The sequence below is a fragment of the Oryctolagus cuniculus genome, chromosome 16, assembly GCF_964237555.1.
Source record: "Oryctolagus cuniculus chromosome 16, mOryCun1.1, whole genome shotgun sequence".
NCBI classification, from domain to species: domain Eukaryota; kingdom Metazoa; phylum Chordata; class Mammalia; order Lagomorpha; family Leporidae; genus Oryctolagus; species Oryctolagus cuniculus.
In genome coordinates, this window is record NC_091447.1 from 23,135,958 (window position 1) to 23,150,033 (window position 14,076).

The 14,076-nt window shown below is 45.8% G+C and overlaps 1 protein-coding gene across 9 annotated transcripts in view; it reads right to left on the bottom strand.

Annotated features, from left to right (window-relative positions):
- PDE1C (phosphodiesterase 1C) overlaps positions 1-14,076 on the bottom strand; it is a 543,851-nt gene that overhangs the window by 290,870 nt on the left and 238,905 nt on the right. The window lies entirely within an intron of this gene.

Below are 14,076 nucleotides of genomic sequence, written 5' to 3' on the forward strand. Positions count from 1 at the left end.
TATGTAATCCCCAGGACATCAAAGGTCTTCAAGGAAAGGACAATGAGAAAGTAGGGGAGCAAAGGGTGGGAGCAGCATGAGAACCTCACAGATGGCTCAATTGAGCACTTCCACAGGAAGCAGAAGAGGCCCCGTTCCAGCTCACCCCTGCCATTTACAGTCCTCCGTGGGTCTCGGGCAAATCTCTGGTGTGCTGAGCTTCTTAATCCATTCAATGGGGACAGTAACATCTGCCCCATCCCACCCAGGTCACACTGGCACACAAGGGGGAAATGGCCATGAAAGTGTACTAACCCAACAGCCTCAATGTTCTGCAAGTTTGTGCCAGTTTTGGTAGACCTTGAAAGCATTTTAATATGCTCCTCCATGGAGAGGACTAGGGGAAACGAAGTGCTGAGAAAGGAAAATATTGTCTTTCAACATCTCCAGGAAGTGTATTGCTTCCCAGTTATCCTTAGTTCCACATCTGCATTCCCATTACAGTCACTGCACCCAGGCAACGAAGCCACTGATTTGTTAGTAGGGAGCTGTATGCCACATATTTGACAGCAAACAAAACAGGCAAAGAGGTTTCAAACCCAGAAGCACAATGATACATTATGTATCTGGTAACTGAAAACATAATGGCAGAGTTAGGTACGAAGTGAAAAACCATGCAATGCAGAACCTACAGTGTGGTCTCTACTAGTTACGTACTGATAACTATCAAAAGGAAAAACACCATGATGACAACCTCTCCCCAAGCAGTGGGTTAACACATCACTTCTATTATATTTACTTCCATGAATTTTAAATAATGAGCACTGTAATTAGAAAAAACTTATAAAACTGTGCATATATAATATATAACCACTTATAGGAGCATAGGTATTTACATAAATTAGAATATATGTAGATATTTTCATGTTTGAATTATGTCACACATATAGATGGGAAAGGCCCACTAACATCTTGGGTTAGGAGTTGGGATCTACAGCAACTACCCATATTCCAATCTTGGCTCTAGCACTTAGCTCCACAATGTAGGGCCAGTTATATAACCACTCAGAGCTTCAGTTTTCTGTCTATAAAGTAGGAATAATCACATCACCTCTCCTGGGACCTTCTTATGAGAAACAAATGAGATAAATCACCTGAATGTCAGCTCCCCAAGGGCAGCCCTCTGTGAGTTCTTCACTGTATCCCAGGGCCTAAGGCAGCACCTTGTACTGCAGCAAAAGCTGATAGATGTGCACTGATCATTCTCTCATGCCTGGGCCATCACAGTTAACTCACACTCCCTGGGCAATAGCCAAGGGTAGAGGTCACATGTACAGGCACAGAGCACAATGAGCTGTGTGTGTGGCCCATACCCTTGACCTCACTGGCACTGCAGTCTAATACACTTATCTAAGGAGCCCCTGGTAAGACTGAAAAATAAACCATTGAGAGAGGGCAAGGACCAAAGGCAAGGGGAAGTCAGACGCCTTTAACTTCTATTCATAAACCTAACTAATTCTAGCAGCAGAAGATGTCTTTGAACATCAGAAGAAGACAGACAGCTTCCACAGAACTCTCCCAGCATTTGTCAAAGGCAAAGGCAGTTGCCATACAAAGGCATTGCTGGGAATTCCAGAAGAATAATTTCTAAAAAGTGACCATAAGTAAGAATAGCCTTGTTTTCCACATCTATTAGTAAAAGCAAGAAATACACATCACCATCTTCAGAACTCTGCAAGATTCACTCTGAAAGAATTTGAATTCCAGAAAGAAAGTTAAAATACACACTTAAAGTGTTATTTTATTAAGACAGGTGCAAGGGATGGTTCAAAAAACTTTGTGAAAGAGGTCGTGTTGATTGACAGGTGGGATTTCAGGAGGGAGGCAGCCCAGCAAGCAGGGTTAGGGGGTGAGATAGCAGCAGATAAGGCTGACAACAGCAAAAGACAGCGTTCATCAGGAAAACCAGGTGACATCTGGGAGGAGGGGTCGCCTCTCATAGGAAGTGGCATCACAGTCCCTCTTCTGTACTCCACAAGCACACCAAAACCTACATACCCCATCCGTGGCTGCATTCCATTCTCGTGTCTGTGACCACTTGGAAAGAACAGGGCTGCGGAGTGTGGCAGGCCTGGTTTAACACTCAGCTTCACCCTGTGAGCTGTAGAAACTGAGGCAAGTGCCGTGCTAAATCAACGTCTGGTTTCTGTACCTAAATAACAGATGGGATGGTCTTGAGATAATACACTGAATTTCTCAGGTCTACAAATAGTTTGTGAGGGGCATTCTAGAAACTACAGCTCCTTTCCTCCCAGCTTTGAGCCTCTTGAGGTCAGAAGTCCTGCTGCGGAGCTTAACACTTATCCCAAGAGCTTCTATATCAGCTGGCACACGGTTGGCATACAAAAAAGTCTGTTGGTCAAATACATAAATTATTTCCAGCTGCCATCCATATGTGTCAAAATATGGGCTGTGAATGTGGTAGACGCAAAGAATGGGAGACCAACAACACCTTGACATCAGTCCAACTCACCTCCCTGGAACTCACTTCCCACCTTCATAGATGCCCTCATGGTGTCATGTGCAGTGAGGCCCTCCCTTTGTATCAACTTCCGTTAGACACAACCCCCAAAATCAAGGCAGATACAATCCAAACACCAGCATTACACACTGGAGTTTCAATTCAAACACAAGCAAAAATGCCACTCCACAGGACAGGTGTTTGGAACAATGGGTAAGTTACTATTTGGGAGGCCTATAGGCCATGTCAGAGTGCCCGGTTAGAGTCCTGTCCACTCTTCTTCATATCTAGCTTCTTGCGAATAGGTATCCTGGGAGGCAGCAGATGGTGGCTCATGTACTACTCAGGTCCCTGTCACCCACAGGAGAGACCTCAATGGGGTTTTAGGTTACTGGATTCTGTCTGGCCCAGCTCTGGCTGCTGTGGGTATTTGGGGAGTAAACCAGCAGACAGAAAATCTATCTCTGTCCCTCCAATAAAAAGAAAATAAACAAATAAATCAATAAAATTTTAATTCCACTGCATGGAGATTACTCAAGATCCATCTCTGCATCATCTTGACTACGAAAAACTGATGAGGGCTGACTGAGCCCTACTCACGCTTCAGCTGCTGGCTGAGTCATCACTTCCTCCCAAAAGCCTTCCATGCGTTCCATGGTGGCCAGAGCTTATCCACCATTCACTGCACTTCTGACTTCTCATGGTTTTGATGTGTTATGCTGGTGGCAATAATGACAACTTGTCCACTATCTGCTAGTGTTTCTCCCTTGCCTAACATCTAGTACTTGACAAATGGCAAATGCCCAATATATTGCTTAGTGAATGAATGAATTTATGAAGACTTTGATCAAAAATGCTGTCTTTTGACTCATGTGCCTCTGCTTAGTTGTGAACATTTACACCACAGCTGTGGTTTCCAACACACAGGAGTAAGATGTGGGAAGGCTGGGAAGCTCACAGTCACTGAGTAACTCTGTTTAATGCTGGGTACATAAAGTAACTCATAGACCTCCTACAAACCCTGGGAACTTTCACTCACTTTATACTTGACAGACGTGAATCTTAAAAGAGGTTAACGAACTCACCTACAGATCCAGAACCCTAAAGCAGCTGAGACAAAAGGCAAGTTCTAAAACCTTCAAAGAAAACTGAGGAAATCAAGCAAAAAAAAGTCAAAGGTTTCCAGTTGGAAACTTAGATACTTGATGAAAACAAACAAAACCAACAATAAAACATACTTTGTTCTTCTCACCCAAAAGCAGGAAACGAGCCTGAGAAGGAACTCAGTTTATTCTTGGCCTTTGGTTTGTAAGGACTTCAACAGAATTCTGCCCCCCACCCCAACTTACTACCTGAAAGATTAAAAAAAACTTAGTGTTAAATTCATAACTGTTAGAGAAAAAGGTGGCACAAATCTCAAGATCTGTGTAGCTAGACTAGGGGATGCTGGAAGCAGAGAATGACAAGAAGCTGCTGTGCTCTGCGACCTGGCAATGGGGGCCAAGAGAGTGGCTTCCGGCTCAAAGGCAGCTCATCTTCACCAGGCCGGAGTGCTGATGCCAACTCAAAGGCAGCCTAGGGCAGCACTCACAAAGTCCATCTCCTAGAAGGAGTTCTACCCTTCACACGCACATAGGCGTGCAGGGCTGGGCTTGCTTTTGTTCTTTTACAGAGCAGCATTATAGTAGAAGGCCTCCAATCATTTAGTTTAGTGCAAAGGTCTTCTCCAAGTTAATGTGTCCATGAAGCTTGTGACCTGCAGCTACTTGGATCACCGCCCCAACCACCCAAGATCCTCATCTGTACAATCTGGGTGACAATACCACTGTTGCACAGGGCGAAGTGAGGGGTGACGGAACCACGGTAACAGAGCACGTAACAGGGTATGGAGTCTCCTGGAAACGGTCAAGAAAGCATTAGCCGCTGCCTATCATGACCGTGATATAATCCAATCTCTTTTCAATGTTTGTTTATGGGGGATGATTAAAGTAGAGGAAAAAGGTTAAAGATTTCTATTCTAGAATGGAAAGCTTAATACTTCCAATTCTTTTGTCTTGGACCACTGGATCCACAAAGAAATCAGGTGCTAATGCCAGTCCCACCAAAAAGAAAATGAGCTGAAAGCTTGCCCAGCTTTCTGTCCCCATCTCAGGGACCCTACAGCGGGTATACCCTGCCACACACTGTAGCAAAGGCCCCCATTTACTTAGAAGAGCCACACACTTCCCTATAATGTCATAACCTGTTCATCAAAAAGCAAAGCAAACAAATGAAGCCCTTGCAGAAGCATGCGTGCACACATTCTTGTGTGTGTGATGGGTAGAACTCATTCTAGGGATCTTAGCTGGAAAACACCTTCCTAGGCCTTCTGTGAGTGACATTATCAGCTCAAAATGTAGGAGAAAAGAAAGTAAAACTAGGCATTTTTGAACCAGATGTCACAATAATCCTACGACACACCAAAATTTATCTTGTAACAAAAATTGTTTTTACTAATAACTCTTAACTAATACCTAATCCTGATTAATAACTGAAACACACTGACCCCTGTAGCTTGTCTGTACAGCATCCCTAAGCACTGTAAGGGAGCTGTAACTCACTGTACAGACATCACATGCCCCAGCTAGAATTACTGATTGACCCAAACTCATTTACCTCTTAAGCCAATTCAAAGACAGCTAGTCTTCACTCAAAATAAATTGCCTGCTGAAATCCAGAATGTTCTAATGGAACTGTGGACTGCCCAAGAAACATCAAATGGCTTATATATGTGGGTGTGTCCGGGCACATATCCAGAACAGGAGAGTGAGTTTGAAAACCTCCCCTCTGGGTAGACGTTTGGCCTAACAGTTAAGATGCCTACACTCCACACCAGAATCTCTGGGTTCAATTACTGACTCTGGCTCCTGACTCCAGTTTCCTGCCAGTGTGTAGACCCTGGGAGACAGCAAGTGATGGCTCCAGGACTTGGGCTCCTGCCACCCACATAGGAGTCTGGATCGAGTGCCTGCCTCCCAGCTTTGCGCTGCCCCACCTCTAGCAGTTGCAGGCATTTGGGGAGTGAACCAGCAGATGGGCGCTCTCCTCCTTTTTCTACCCATCTCTCTCTAATTAGTTAATTGTTTTTAAAAAGAAAACCTCCCCTTGAAGGCTTCAGTCTATTGACATCTAGCTGGTCACATTTTGACAAGCAAACAAACATTGAGACAGCAGCATCATGAAGGAACAAAGAGCACTGATCCCCCTTATTTAAAAAGGTTCCCTGCAGAGGCTTCTAGACCCTGAACTTCCTTTGACCTCTCAGCCCCAGGCCAGGGAGAGAAAGTATAAAATGAAGCAAACAGCAAAGGCAACTGCCCCAGGGGGAGAGAAGAGACAAGGGGAGGGGGGACAGCCAAGAGGAGGGAGCCTGGATGCTTTCCAGGGCCTCGATTTGCTTACAATGGCAGGGAGTTCCCAGAGCACTGGGCACACCTGCATGCAGATGCAAGCCTCAGGTACACCAAAGTCAAACCGATGACGTGGAATTGGATTGAACAGCCCAGATAAGTGAGAGTGTATTAAACACTGATGCTAAATTATGAAGCGCCCTGCAGCCTTTCACTGTCTTGAAGTGAGCACCTTTGAGCAACAGCCATGGGTACTGCAATAACGGGGCTTGTCAACAGGCTGAATACCCTAAGAAGCTGGCTTTGAGAACCGGATACTTGGGAGCTGCTTCCAAGTTGACATCAAGATACCTCCCAGTTGGGCACAAGGCAGTTTTTCTACCTGGGAAGTTGAATATGCAACGACCACACACACACATACAATATGCACCGACTGTACATACACATGACACGACAGGTCTGCCTGCAGTGCTCTCCTCCAGGGTCCGAGAAAGGATGACTCACACTGCTCCAGGGCCCATCAGATTCTGTTTCCATTTCTCCCTACAGAGACCATGGCTGCTGCCTACGCACAAGCAGACAGCTTTGGAAATCTTGGGTTCTCAATCCTCAGTTTCCTCAAGGGACAGGAAGCTAAGGCCAGATTCCGAGAAAAGCAAAGCGCACTGCTAGACTCTCATAGCTAAGCGTGTGTTCTCAGGGCTCAGCGCACATGCATCTCAATCGTGGGCCAGTTGACCAGACCGAGAGAAAATATCACAAATAACCGTAAAATGAGTGAGGACCTGACCCCGGCTCTGATCCACTGGTTTTGTTTTTCATTGGAACTCAGTGTGTAAGCTGAACAGAGCTGGCAGTGTCCAGAAACTCCTACTTGATCCATCTTACATCATTTATGTGAACTAATCTCATGTGCTGATACTGGAACATCTTTGTGCATTTCTGCTCTCTCCTCCCAGAGATCTCACTTCCATCTTGCATACATTAAAACCTAGATTTGCAGGGCCAGCACGGTGTCTCACTTGGTAAATCCTCTGCCTACGGCGCCGGCATCCCATATGGGCACCGGATTCTGTCCCGGTTGCTCCTCTTCCAGTCCAGCTCTCTGCTGTGGCCTGGGAAAGCAGTGGAGGATGGCCCAAGTGCTTGGGCCCTGCACCCTCATGGGTGACCAGGTGCTCCTGGCTTCAGATCGGCGCAGCACCAGCCATGGCGGCCATTTGGGGAGTGAACCAACAGAAGGAAGACCTTTCTCTCTGTCTCTCTCTCACTGTCTAACTCTGCCTGTCAAAAAACAAAAACAAAAACAAAACCAAAAACAAAACCTAGATTTGCACATCCATGTATCTTGGTTGTTTGCTGGACTTTCCCATATTTTTGAACAAATAAATGTCCATGAGAACATGCATATGAGCTTGGGATCTGACACCTTCCACCAAAATATGCATGGGCCAGAAGAAGACAATAGGCAGAATCTGTTCTTACTAGCTCAAAGGAGCTATGCTATGAAATTCCATAATTGCCAAGATTCTATTTTCTATTCTTTTATTTTTTTATTTATTTATTTGAGAGGTACAGTTACAGACAGTGAGAGGGAGAGACAAAGAGAAAGGTCTTCCATCCAAAGGTTCACTCCCCAAATGGCCACAACAGCCTGAGCTGTGCTGATCCAAAGCCAGGAGCCAGGTGCTTCCTCCAAGTCTCCTCTGTGGGTGCAGGGTCCCAAGCACTTGGGCCATCTTCTACTGCTTTCCCAGGCCACAGCAGAGAGCTGGACTGGAAGAGGAGCAGCCGGGACTAGAAGTGGCACCCATATGGGATGCTGGCACTGTAGGAGGAGGATTAACCTACCACACCACGGCGCTGGCCCCATCCCATAATTCTATTTTTCCTGCTTGGTGAAAGACCCAAGGCACCAAAAATAAATAAGTAAATAAAACAGAAACTCACTTCCAGAGAGGTACTCTTGTTTGAACTTCCTAGGGCGGGCATTTTTCTGCTAGGTGCTCTACCGGGGAAAATTGTCCTGCAGACTCAGGCCCTCTCCCTGTGCCCTCTTAGAAAAGGAAGCTCACAGTCAGGGCAGACAGCTCCCAAGGACATGGATCTCCAATACGTTTAGCCAGAGGCAGTGAGACCAAATCAAATGAAGGATGCCTTTGCCAAGGTGCTCAGGGGTAGGAATGGTGACTCTGAAGAACAGGGAAAGCTAATCTGGAACAGAGCTGTCAATAGAACAATCCATGTGTCACTCATTCCCCGGAGCAAGTGTGTTTCTACTTAGTGCTGCTCGGGCAGTAGAACAGGGAGACACCTACAAGGAAAAGGTAACCAAATAGCCCCATGGGCAGCCCCACCTGGAACTGCACCAACTCAGCCAGCAAATCCAGCGAGCAGCCGGGCTGCCAGGCTCCCAGGCTCCCATGCAGGCCCCTCTACGTATTGTTCTCGCTCCCCAGCTCATGGGCTTGCAGACAGCTGTCACAATCTGAAAACCCAGTCTCCGGTTCATGCCTGCTCCTGGCCTAAGCTGGGTGAGACATCCCAGCACTTGGCTTACTCTCCGAGAGGGTCTAAGTCGGGCCCCCTCCCGGGAGAAAGCTGAAACCATCCTTTGGAAAGCAAGGCTTTGTGAGCAGCCAAACACTATCTCCCTCTTTAGCTTCAGGAAGATGCAGGGCTCGAAGCTGGGCTGTGAGCTCATTGGTGACACTCATGACAAAACAGGGAAAGGGTTGCCAGAAAGAAAATAGAAAGTAAATGTCACGCCTGTAGAGTCCAAGTAGTACGGTTTTTGCATAAATGATTTGTTCCCCTATTCATGAATTTACAGCCACTTGCTGTGGTGTAAGTACAGCAAAGCTGTGGGAGGGAATGAAGGAGATCCCTGTGACCTCCTTCCAGGAGCCTGCCTCTTATTTAAATAAACATCAATGAGAAAGGCTGAAAACAAAACTCTCTCTTAGTATCTGGGATGGTGCTGCCCAAGTGGAGATAAATCCGAAGATAAAGACAAGATCTCACTCTTCACAGATGGACCCCTGAGGTTAGGGGAGGAGAGAGTTTTAAGCTGAATTATCTAGAGAGTCGCTTCACTTCTCTACTTTATTTCTCCCCCTGGAGATTCAGCTGACACAGAAACTGTCTCTTCTTCCAAGTTTAACTTCAATGACAATCGGATTTCTCCAAGCCTTGCTGTCTACTCCACAGGGTAATTCCTTCTCTAGCTCCATCCTTAAACACCCTTTCTTCCAACTCTTATCAAAACCCTATTCCTGGGGGCAGGCATAACAGGTAAGACAAGGCTTGGAATGCCTAGTTCCCTCACTGGGGAGCTCTGGCTGCCCTGCAGACTGTACACCCTGGGAGGCAGCAGGTGATGGCTCAACTAGTAGTGTCCCTGCCCCCCACACAGAGCAGCAACTTTGGCCTGGCCCAGTCCCAGCCTCTGTGGGCATCTGGGGAGTGAACCAGTGCGTAGGAGGTCCCTGTCAATCTGTCTCTCTCTCTCCCTATCTAACAAATAAATACCACAATTTTCTTAAAAGCTCATTGAAAATGCATTCATTCTACTCCCACTCAAAACCAAACCTGAAAATCTGCTCCCCTCTTGATGACCCTGATCTAAGTGAATAGCATCAAGCGCTTCAAGCTGCAGACTCGGGTACCACTCGAGATTCCACTTTCTGTCTCCTCCTCCATATCCAAGTGCTGCTGGGCCTCCCTCCGGTAGAGCTCTCGCCTCCATCCCTACAGAGAAGGGCTGCCCCTCACTAAGGCCCCGGGTACATGAGCCTCGAGCCCCTCCCTCGCTGTGTGCACCAGCCACTTGGCCTTCATTCACGTGGGTCTTTATGCAAAGATCCTAGGGGAGTTTCCTGGTCTTGAGTAGCCTAGAACATTCTTTCCCAACTCCCAACTAACATCTACTTATTCTTTATATTTCAGCTTAGATTTCGCTTCTTCAGAGAAGTCTTCTCTGAACCTTGAACCAGGTCTGGGCCCTCTGTTACCTCTTTGAGGCACTCATCACAGTAAATGGTAATTTCTGGAAACAGTGTTTGGTATTTGCCTCTGCCTGAACAGCCTCTGAAGATGAGAGACTTTGTCTTATCTCCTCCTATATGGCTGGTGCCGAACACAGTGCCAGGCACATGGTAAGTGCTAGAGATACATTTGCTAAGTGATTAAGTGATGACTGAGTGTCTTGTATATCACATATTCATTCAAATATATAAATAAGTCATTATCTACAATTATCAATTTTTATGTCTTTTTGATTGAATTACTCGAGTTTTCTGTCAGAATTTCACAACATAGTCACATTTCACATCATACTCATTAAGACAAGTGCCTTTTGTTTAATAACAGCTGTCAAGATGACTTAACATAAAGAATACACTCCAACAAAAACCTGAAGAATATCAACACTTCACATGGGTTCAGTATACTTTCTCCAAAAATAGAATGTTTCATTTGTGTGAACTCATTTTTATTAACTAAGGAAAATCGTGATGGTCATTCTCAAAGCTGTCACAGACTATTTTATATGTCCCATATTTAACAAGCATTTTTCTTAGTCATTTCTCAAAAAGCTGTGAGGTAGGTTAATCAAGCTCTTTCCCTCCATATGGGGAAACGGAAATGAAGGAAAGTAGTTTTCTATGATCTCATGAGAATTACAGCTAGAAATGCGCAAGTCTTTCTGCTTAGGGCCGCTTCCCAAATGACAGAGGCCGGCCATAAAGCTGGGCCAAGGTGATAGGCACTGAGTTGCTAAATACTGAGTTGTAATTAGCTAATCAGCACGACTGAACCATGATAAGCAAATAATAAGACAGTAATAAACCACATTAGTAAGCAAGTCAAAACAATGTCACTATAAATACGAGGATCCACTATAATCTTCCTGGTTTTACCCTTTAATACACATTCAGAATGTATTTCAAGACAACTTAACTCCATCTTTATTAGAAAACTAAAGACTGGAAAGTAATCCTTCAACAAAAAAAGTCTAACTTCTGTGAACCCTAGCACAGATGTCAATACCAATCAAGTGGCAGCTAATTACTGCCCTGTGTTTTGCTGTGTTTTAACTTCTCGCACATGCAAGAACTCACCTGCCTGCCTAACTGGACTGCAAGCATCATGAGGGCAGGGCTTGTCTTCTGATAGCTGCATATCCCTTCTGAAACTCCAGTACCCAGTACCCAGTCGTAACTCAATAAAAACGTGCTGACCCATCCAACACGTCCAATTAAACAAGTTAAATAGGAGGGCGGAAGGACCAGTTAATATGTAAAATAGATGAAATAAACAACATTTTTAAAAACTAGTTTTTAGCGCCAGTATGGTGGTATAACGGGAAAAGCCACCACCTGTGATGCCAGCATCCCATATGGGCACTAGCTCCACTTCCAATCCAGCTCTATGCCAGGGGCCTGGGAAAAGCAGGAGATGGTCCAACTGCATGGGCCCCTACCTCCTGCATGGGAGACTCAGATGAAACTCCTGGCTTCCGGTTTGGCCTGGCCCAGCCCTGGCCGTTGCGGCCATCTAGGAAGTGAACCAGCGATGGAAGAACTCTGTCTGTCTCTCCCTCTAACTCTTTCAAAACAAAACAAATAAATCTTTTACAAAACTATTCTAAAAACTATTTTTCTAAAATGGATTATTTTTGGTGAGATTCAGGTCAATGCCCCCTTCCCCTGGGTCATCTGTCAACAAGACTCTGACTCCGAGCCAAAGGCCTCTCCTTCGTTCCAGATTCTTCACTAACAGCTACTTGGACATTCCAGAGGCCACGAGTTCAAAAGGTCACCCAGGCTCATCATTCTGCTTCAGCCATGGCTCTTTTCTCCCTGGTCCCCAACAAGGCAAACGGAACCAAATGCACTAACACATCCAAGTCCAAATAAGCTCAGAGGAGAATCTCTCCCTCTCTCTTGGCTCCAAACTGAATTTTGCTCAATTCCCACTTCAAACATGCTCCCTGTTCCTTCCTCCTCAGAGGTATTACCCCCAACTCAGGCATCTTTTCCAAGTGGCCTCCAGGCCTCAAGTATCATCTCACAATTACTATACTAACATTCAGATCTCAGGACCAGCATGTGGCAGAGTGGGTAAGTCACCATTTGCTCCACTGACATCCCATACTGGAGTGCCGGTTCCAGTCCTGGCTGCTCCAGTTCTGATCCAGTTCCCTGCTAATGCACCTAGGAAAGCAGCAGAAGTTTGCCTAGGTACTTTGGCCCCTGCTACCCATGTGGGAGACCAGGATAGATTTCCTGGCTCCTACCTTTTGCCTGGTTCAACTCTAGCTGTAGTGGCCATTTAGGGAATGAATCATTTAGTGGAAGAGCTCTCTTTCTCTATCTCCTTCTTTCTCTTTCTGTCACTCTTTCAAACAAATAAATCCTTTTTTTTAAAAAACAGGCAGAGTTAGACAGTGAGAGAGAGAGAGAGAGAGAGAGACAAAGAGAAAGGTCTTCCTTTTTCTGTTGGTTCACCCCCCAAGTGGCCACTACGACCGGCACCTTGTGGCTGGTGCGCTGCTCCTGGCTCCGAAGCCAGGAGCCAGGTGCTTCCTCGTGGTCTCCCATGTGGGTGCAGGGCCCAAGGACCTGGGCCATCCTCCACTGTACTCCCGGGCCACAGCAGAGAGCTGGACTGGAAGAGGAGCAACCGGGAAAGAACTGGCGCCCCAACCAGGACTAGAACCCGGGGTGCTGGCACCGCAGGCGGAGGATTAGCCTAGTGAGCTACGGTGCTGGCCACAAATAAATCTTTTTAAAAAATAGTAAATTTTTAAAAATATTTATTATTTGTTTGAAAGGCAGAGTGATAGCAAAAGAGGGAGAGGAAGAGAGAGAAGAGAAGTCTTCCATCTGCTGGTTCACTCTCCACATGGCCACAATGGCCAGGCCAAAGCTAGGAGCATGGAACTCCATCCAGGTCTTCCATGTGGATACAGGGGCCTAATGCCTGGGCCACCCTCCACTGCTTTCCCAGGTGCATCAGCAGGGAGCTGAAGAAAGTGGACTTTCAGGGACTTGAAATGGGGCACATATGAGATATCAGGGTTGCAGGTGGAGGCCCAGGCCACTGCACCAAAACACTGGCCCCAAGAATGAATATTGTAAAAATAAAATTCAAATATCATTTTGTTACTCTCTAGCTTAAAGTAGTCTCACAATTCTTTATAATTGAAAGGATGAAAAATTAAATTCTTTAAAATACCATGCACCAAAAAAAAAAAAAAATTTCTCTGGAAAATAGGGAAAGGGACTTCCCAGAACAAATCACTTTTTGTTGTGACTAAAATGTGTTCAGATCCTTATGTTTACTTGTGAATAAGACAAAGAGGAATCTTTTTTTCTAATTCCATGGATCACTCGCTGGCCCCTGTCTTCCTTTTCATCATTCTCTCTCACTGCTCCTTGAGGTGAAAGGTCACCTATGCCTCCATTCCTTGCACATGCTGTTCCCTCCATTCACGAACTGCTATCCATCAACATTGCACTGGAGAAGCTGCAGGAAGACCCCACACAGAAACCTTTGAAGAAAAGTAACTGATGATCTTGAGCACTGATTTGGAGAGGAAGGAAAATGCTACCTGCACCAATTTAAGGACTAACTACTTATAAAGTGATTTGGGAGATTTCCATGCAGTAATTCCTTGTTAACCTACAACAAATAGATCCAACCACTCCCTCTTCTTTGGAGATTATCAATGAGAGGTGAACACAGAGAGCTCAGTAGGACTCACATCGTAACCCCAGTCAGCACCAACAGCTTTTCCAGGAGTCCATAAAAGCAGCTCCGAACCCTGGGCTGGTTTACTCAGCACGGACCGAGTGGCTCCTCGTTTCTCTCACATCTTTGCAAAGAGCTGATATCATTAAAAGGAAATTGTGCCAGTTTCTTCCTTGTGACTCTCAGGCTCTGTCTGAGACGCCAACCCAGCTCACTGCTGCACATCTTCCCTGGCCTCCCCTGCACTCCTTCAAAACCATGTTCATCACTTCCAAGTATTCATGTCAGTCTTTCCTTCCAGCCTCTGAACTGCCCAAAGTCAGGTGGCTTATCTACTTCTGCATGCCCATAGCTTAATAGAGCAGTCAGCACATAGTAGGTACTTGACAAATGTTAGTCAAGTAACATTACGTTTGCCTGAGCATTATTTAC